Source organism: Chenopodium album, chromosome 10 (assembly GCF_948465745.1).
Source record: "Chenopodium album chromosome 10, dcCheAlbu1.1, whole genome shotgun sequence".
NCBI lineage: Eukaryota > Viridiplantae > Streptophyta > Magnoliopsida > Caryophyllales > Amaranthaceae > Chenopodium > Chenopodium album.
Window position 1 is genome coordinate 50,475,352 of NC_137843.1, and position 6,437 is coordinate 50,481,788.

Genomic DNA, 6,437 nt, shown 5'->3' on the forward strand with positions numbered 1-6,437 from the left:
ACTTGTTTTCTTTAAGCGGGGTAGATTGCGGTAGAATTTCGCGCTTTTTACCTTATTTTCAAGCATTTTTGTGCATTTTTAGTATATTTTGCACAATTTTATGCAAGTTTAGAAAGAAACAGATAAAGGAAGCTTACAAAAAGTACAACAACTATAAGTATTAAGTAAATTTTTTATTAAGTGGGTTAAAAAGTATGATTTTAAATAAGTTTTGAATAAAGTTTTATGATTTTCGTGCTCAAGTTTCGAGGACAAAACTTCTTTTAAGGGGGGTAGACTATAATACTCCGTATTTATATATATATAAAATTATTTATTTTATTCATTAAAATGATTCGTTTCATTTTAAAAAGAAATTTATTATTTAAATAAAAGGTAAGTGTGTATAAATTAAATGAATCATGAATTGAGGCAACAAAAGCATTTTTAATTGGGTCAATCTTATTTAAAATAAGTGGACCAACTTATTGAGAATTTTAAGGCCCAATAAGTTGGCCCCAAGTGAAAAGTTGAGGGGGGAGTAGGAATTAATAATGACAATGTTGTAATTATGAGTTTTTGTTTTAAAAGGGGAGTATAAATACCTTAAAACTTTGAGATTTTTCCATTCAAAATTCATAATTGTCAGATTTCATAAAAATTTCAAAGTTTTTCTCTTTATTTTCTCTCTCCTTTTTCTCCTTATTTTTCTTCTCTTTTTCCTTTCCTTTATCCTCTTTCCCATGCCGCTCTCTCTCTATCTCTCTCTTCTTCTCCTCTCACGACGGCAGCAGCCACCGGTGCCACCACCACCACCACTGGTGGCAGCAGCAGCACCGGTGCACCACTGCCAGCCGTCCCTCTCCTCCTCCTCCTCTCCTTTTTTTGGTTTATTATTATAAAAAAAAACTCTTTCTCATCCTAAATTAATTCTATTGAATTAATTTAGCGAGAAAGAGTTTTTTAAGGCATGATTTTGATTATGTTTTGGTATTGATTTTGGGATTTTGATGTTGTTAAATTATTGATATAAATTTCATATTTTTATTCAATCAAGAACCCTAAATTATGAACCCTAAAAATTGGGGATTTTGTGTAATTAATTACGGATTGATGTTAGGTTGTTGTTGTTGATTAATTCATTGTCTAAACATATTTTTAATGAGTTTAAAGCCCTCAATTTAATGCTAGAATTAAATTATATACACTACTATTTAATTGTTGAGTTAGGGTTTGATCATAAAAGGGAAAAAAGTTTTAATGATTTAAATATGATTTCCTAGTCTAAAAGTGATGTTTTATATTAATTAAGTATGCTGGAATTTTATTTAAGTCATGAAAACTAAGTCTTTTTGAAAGGATTTGAAGTACCCACTTAAAGAAAAGGTTTTATGGCTTTTAAGTCATTAAAAGGGGTTGATTAATAAGGTTTAAAGAGTATTATAGTTGCTGGAAATTTGTGAGAATATTGGACTAATTATAGTTATGTATTTTTATTTGTAGGAAGGTTTGAGCTAAGTGATTTCTTGCGAGTGTGGCCGATTTTAGGCGATATCCAAGGTACGTATGTGCACAAGAATATTTGTGTATGCGTAGTATCATGTTAGGATTGTGAATTATGATTGAAGTGATGAATTAGTAGCATGTTTGGTTGATTATATGCTTGGAATTGATGTTGGTTGAACATGAATTATTATGCAAGCATGTGAATATGTTATTTGAAGTATGATACAAGTTGAATATATGTAAATCATGGAAGTATGTTTTATTTTCAAGTATCAAGGAAGCATGATATTAATAAGCAAGACTTATGTATGTTTAAAAGAACTATATTTAGAATTATTGAGCATGATTCATGAATTTAATTCTCACCCATTTATTATTGGAGTTGAGTCAAGGAATTAGTTTATTTATTTACTCGCTCAAGTAAGTTGAAATTGAGTCAAGGAAGTTATTAGTGAATTCTATGCACCAAGGTAGTAATCGTGCAATTTTGTGCACAAAACTAGGCAAGGAACCTTAATTAAAATAAATAGTATGTGCTCACTAATTAGTTCAAGAATGAACTGGAAGTATGTGTTGAATGTTATGTTTATTCTTCATTGATTGGTTGGAGTCATCACATGTTAAATTGGTGAATCACGTAAAGAGTAAGAAGATACGCACCAAAACTTTTAGAACGTATACACCTTGAGTATGAACACATGGGGGGAGTTATGTGACTTTATATTTGAGCATAGCTTCTACAGGGGCACAGGACGCTATACTTTCTTTTATTATTTATGCGCTGAAATCCCGTCACCAAGTGTGACATAGTAAGTGCCAAGTAGCTCCCTGATTGGAAGCTCCATTTGTAATGGGCTATTTTTAAGGAAAGAAACCCGTTCGATGCATAATCCGAAGCTATTATTTAATAACTAATATTGCTAGTTATGAGTCAAAGGTAAGTTGAGTTGTGATTGTATGGCAAGCATATTTTAATTACTTTATTGATGATCGGATGTTCATGTTAGTGTGGTGCATATGTACTCAGCTTTTGCTGATTCGTACTTTTGTGTTTGTGTTTGGCTTTCCTTTGGTTGGCCCTACTATGACCCATTTATATGGTAAGTAGAGGGTTGAAATAAAGGGGGAAGTGACAGGTACTTGAAGCATGAACACCATGGTGGGAATGAGTGCCAAAAGCTACTTGTTATGCTTTCCTAGTTTTATATTTTGGATAATTGATTATGGACTAACTTTGTTATGTTTATTTTAAGTTGGTGTTGTTTCAATGAATACTACAAGAAAGGGGGGTTGAATTGTAGTATGAGAGTTTAGCCAAACTTTTTGCGGAATTAAAACTAAGTAAGCTAAAGGAACAGAAAGATAAATTGAAGGAACTAAAAGATGCAAGAGAGATTTTTACGTTGAAAACTCCTTGGCCCTAACAAGGAGAAAAACCACGACCACTTGGGATTTTGGGAAAAGAATCTTCACTAGAATAGGGCAAATGGTCCTATTACAAACTAAAGACTCAAACTTCAAGTTCCTTAACGAACTTGAAACCCCGAGGAACAAGTCACCCAACTTGTTACTCTTCTCTTCTCTTTCTCTTTCTCACTTCTCTTTCTCTTCTCTTTCTCACTTCTCTTTCTCACATACAAAAATTCACTCAAACTTTCTCTTTCCCCAAATTACAACTCGAAAAATAAATAACTCTAGTATAAGAACATAAGAACACTCTATATCACTTATGTGGAATTGACACTTAACTCGAATCAAAGCTTGAAAACTTATATGAGTAAAGGTGAGTTTTTCCATCTGAAATCAACAGCTATTTATAGACCAAAATTTTCTTTAGGAAAAACTTCTTTGTGCAGCAAATCCACTACGCCACTACTCCAACCCACTTAAGAAGATCATGTTCCTAAAATTAAGGAAACATGAACTCCTCAATGTGCAGCACCATGACTTGAAGAAAATCATGGAGGAGTAGGCCGCAAGTTATTAGAAAACGTGGGAGATTTTATTTTCAGAAGATATTTTCAAAAATCAGAAATAAGATAAAATCCCTTTTAATTTGGAAAAAGATAAACGTTTAGAAAACAGTTTTCCTAAAAATTAGCGTGCACAATTTTATCTTTTAGACCAATTCCACACAGAACTTTCGAGTGCAACTTAATATCTCATACTTACATAAATACTATAATATAAAAATATATTTAGTCTTCATGTCCTCTGGTGAAGCTTCTACTCCGAGGCTTCTGTTCCTCAAGGGGAACTTCTCTTCTCTGGTGAAACTTCTGCTCTGAAGCTTCTGTTCCTTGAGGTGAACCTTCTCTTCTCAAGTATTCATTTCTGAAGCACCGATTCCTGAAAAGGAACTCTTCTTTATGGATAGCTCTGCTTCTGGCCTTCTTGTTCCTCATGGTATCTTTACAAGACACTTAATTCTCCTGGTCTTTGCAATTGAGTACACACTTAAACAATCAAGCACTTATTAGTTTGTAAGTAAGTGAGGTTGTGTCATCATCAAAATCATGAAGTCCAACAATATTCCCCCTTTTTGATGATGACAAACAAACCAAACTTACTTACAAGGAAACAGAGATAATCCAACTTATTCTTAAAGAAAAGAAAATGCAAAAACAAAGTACAATGCAAAAAGGGAACTAATGCTAAGGAAGTAAAAACTATACTTAAGAAAAAAAAACTGAAAAACTTGAAAAAAACTTGTATTTACATTATACCTGCTTGTAGAGAGTAGGCAGCTTGTGAAGATTTCGAACAGAGACCATAGAATGATTAAGTTTCCTTAATAGTTTGCATCTTTTCCCCCTTTTGGCATTATCAAAAACCAACATACAAGCATATAGTATACCATAACACAGCACCATCTAGTGGTTTAGTGTTAAGACAAGAAGCATGCATAGAGAGAAACATTCACAAAGCATATAGGCAGAATATACATAGATATTAATCATCCAAAACCGATTTAAAACATCGGCCAAATGTACCAAATTTGCAAGTTTACCAAAAGAAATTAAAAAGTGCCCAAAATATTACAGACCAAATTAAAAATTGTTTCCCAAAAACAGATAAAATACAAGGTTCATCAACATAAAGAGGCTGCAAGGAAAGATAGGTTAAGAAGCAATGCTCTGGTCATCATCAACAGCAAGATCCTCCAGCTTCTTGCTGATTTGAGACACTATGTCCTTGACAATGGACTGTCTCCCTTGTTTAGTGCTTGAGACCAGCTTCTTGACATCAGCATTCAGAGTGAGCACACTCTTCTTCAATTCCTCCATCTGCAACTTTGACTGCTCTTATTCCTTCAACACCTTAAGGAGCGTATCATTCAGCTCCTTCACATCTTCGCTTGGAACCTTTGGAGGGGAACTGAAAGCTGTAAAACCTGTTCCTTCAGATGCATACTTGCCCGAAATAGGAGAGCTTGTGACTTTCTGCAAATCCTCTTGCACCCCAGAGATATCAATGCAAATGGGTGCAGAGGTCTCCTTTTTCTTCATCAACCTCAAGCTCTTCCTTTTCTTCGTTCCCCCTGTTTCAGTGACCTCCTCAACTATCTTTTCCTCTTCCTCTTCCTGAATATCCTGCACTACTCCCTCAACTATCCCCGTAGCCCTCTCTTCTTCCTCCTCAGATGGTGCTCCTACTTCCTTTGGCCTTTTCTCCTTTTCCTCCAGCACAACTTCAAAACATCCATCCACAACCTTCATCTTATGGTTTTTAAGAAAATAGGCTGCATGTATTCGGTGTTTTGAGGGGCAGGGGTTCTTTATCAGCAAAGGAGATACCAAAACTTTCGAACACATAGGTAAGTAGGTTTCCTTATCCCACCTTCCATCCTTTTGGAACACAGTGGGAAAGGTGTTGGATCATGATGGAGGGAAAGTTGATTTGGATCTTTTTGGATAGGCAATAAATCAAGACGGAATCAAGCTTGTTGGCATTGTATCTCTTCTGAGAACGAGGGATTATATCATTGAAAACAAACTTTAGCAGGATTTTGTCAAGAGGGGTTTGGACATTGTGATTTATGTAGGTTTCCTCCGGGTCACCGCCTAAAAACTCCACTATTTCATCAATATTGGCATCAGGAAGAGGGTTTCTTATCACATTACTTTTAAAATATATATCATACCTAGTATTAGGAACATCAAACAACTCAGCCAAGTACATCGCATCAAACTCAATTTCTTTTGCATACACACAACAACGAATAATACCTTTAGAGTACTTGAAACTTTTGTAAAAATCCTTCATAGCATCAACATACAAACTCCGATTGAAGCATTCACTCAACAAATTCACCCAATTTTGAGACTCAAGCAATTCATAAAGCTTAACAGACTTACACCAAGGGAGATTCATAGCCAAACCCGTCACAAAGTGATCACCAATTTTCTCTTGCCTTTTCATGGCTGCTGGCTTGTCCCGGTAATTGACCCCAAGTTCCGGAGCACTTTCTTCTTCATCTTGCATGTCATCAGACTTCCTTTTGCTAGAAGACTGAGATTCGGTAGTCGATTCGACTTTTGGAGGCTCTTGAACTTCGATGGGAGTGATTTCCGGTGGAATTTCCATGGTAATGTCTGGGATAGGGTTTGTGTTTGAGTCGGCTTCAATTTGGGTTTTTGGAGAGGTAGACATTGGAGAGTAGTTTTGATCAGAGTGATGAGAGAGAAGGTAATTTTTGTGTGGTGTAAATTTTTGTGAGGCTGACATGTTTTATGGTGGAGGTAAGTTGGTGAAGTGAGGTGTCGTTTGGGAGGTGAGGTGAATTAAGTTGATTTGAAACTCATATTTATTGCTTAGGGAAACGCAAACCGTGTTTTAAGAGAGTAATGTGAGTGGGCTACTTTTGAACAAAAGATAATGATGAATATTTGATGCATTCATCCGAATTTTGTGTTTAGATAAAAAGAATTTGGAATTTTGAAAAATAGATA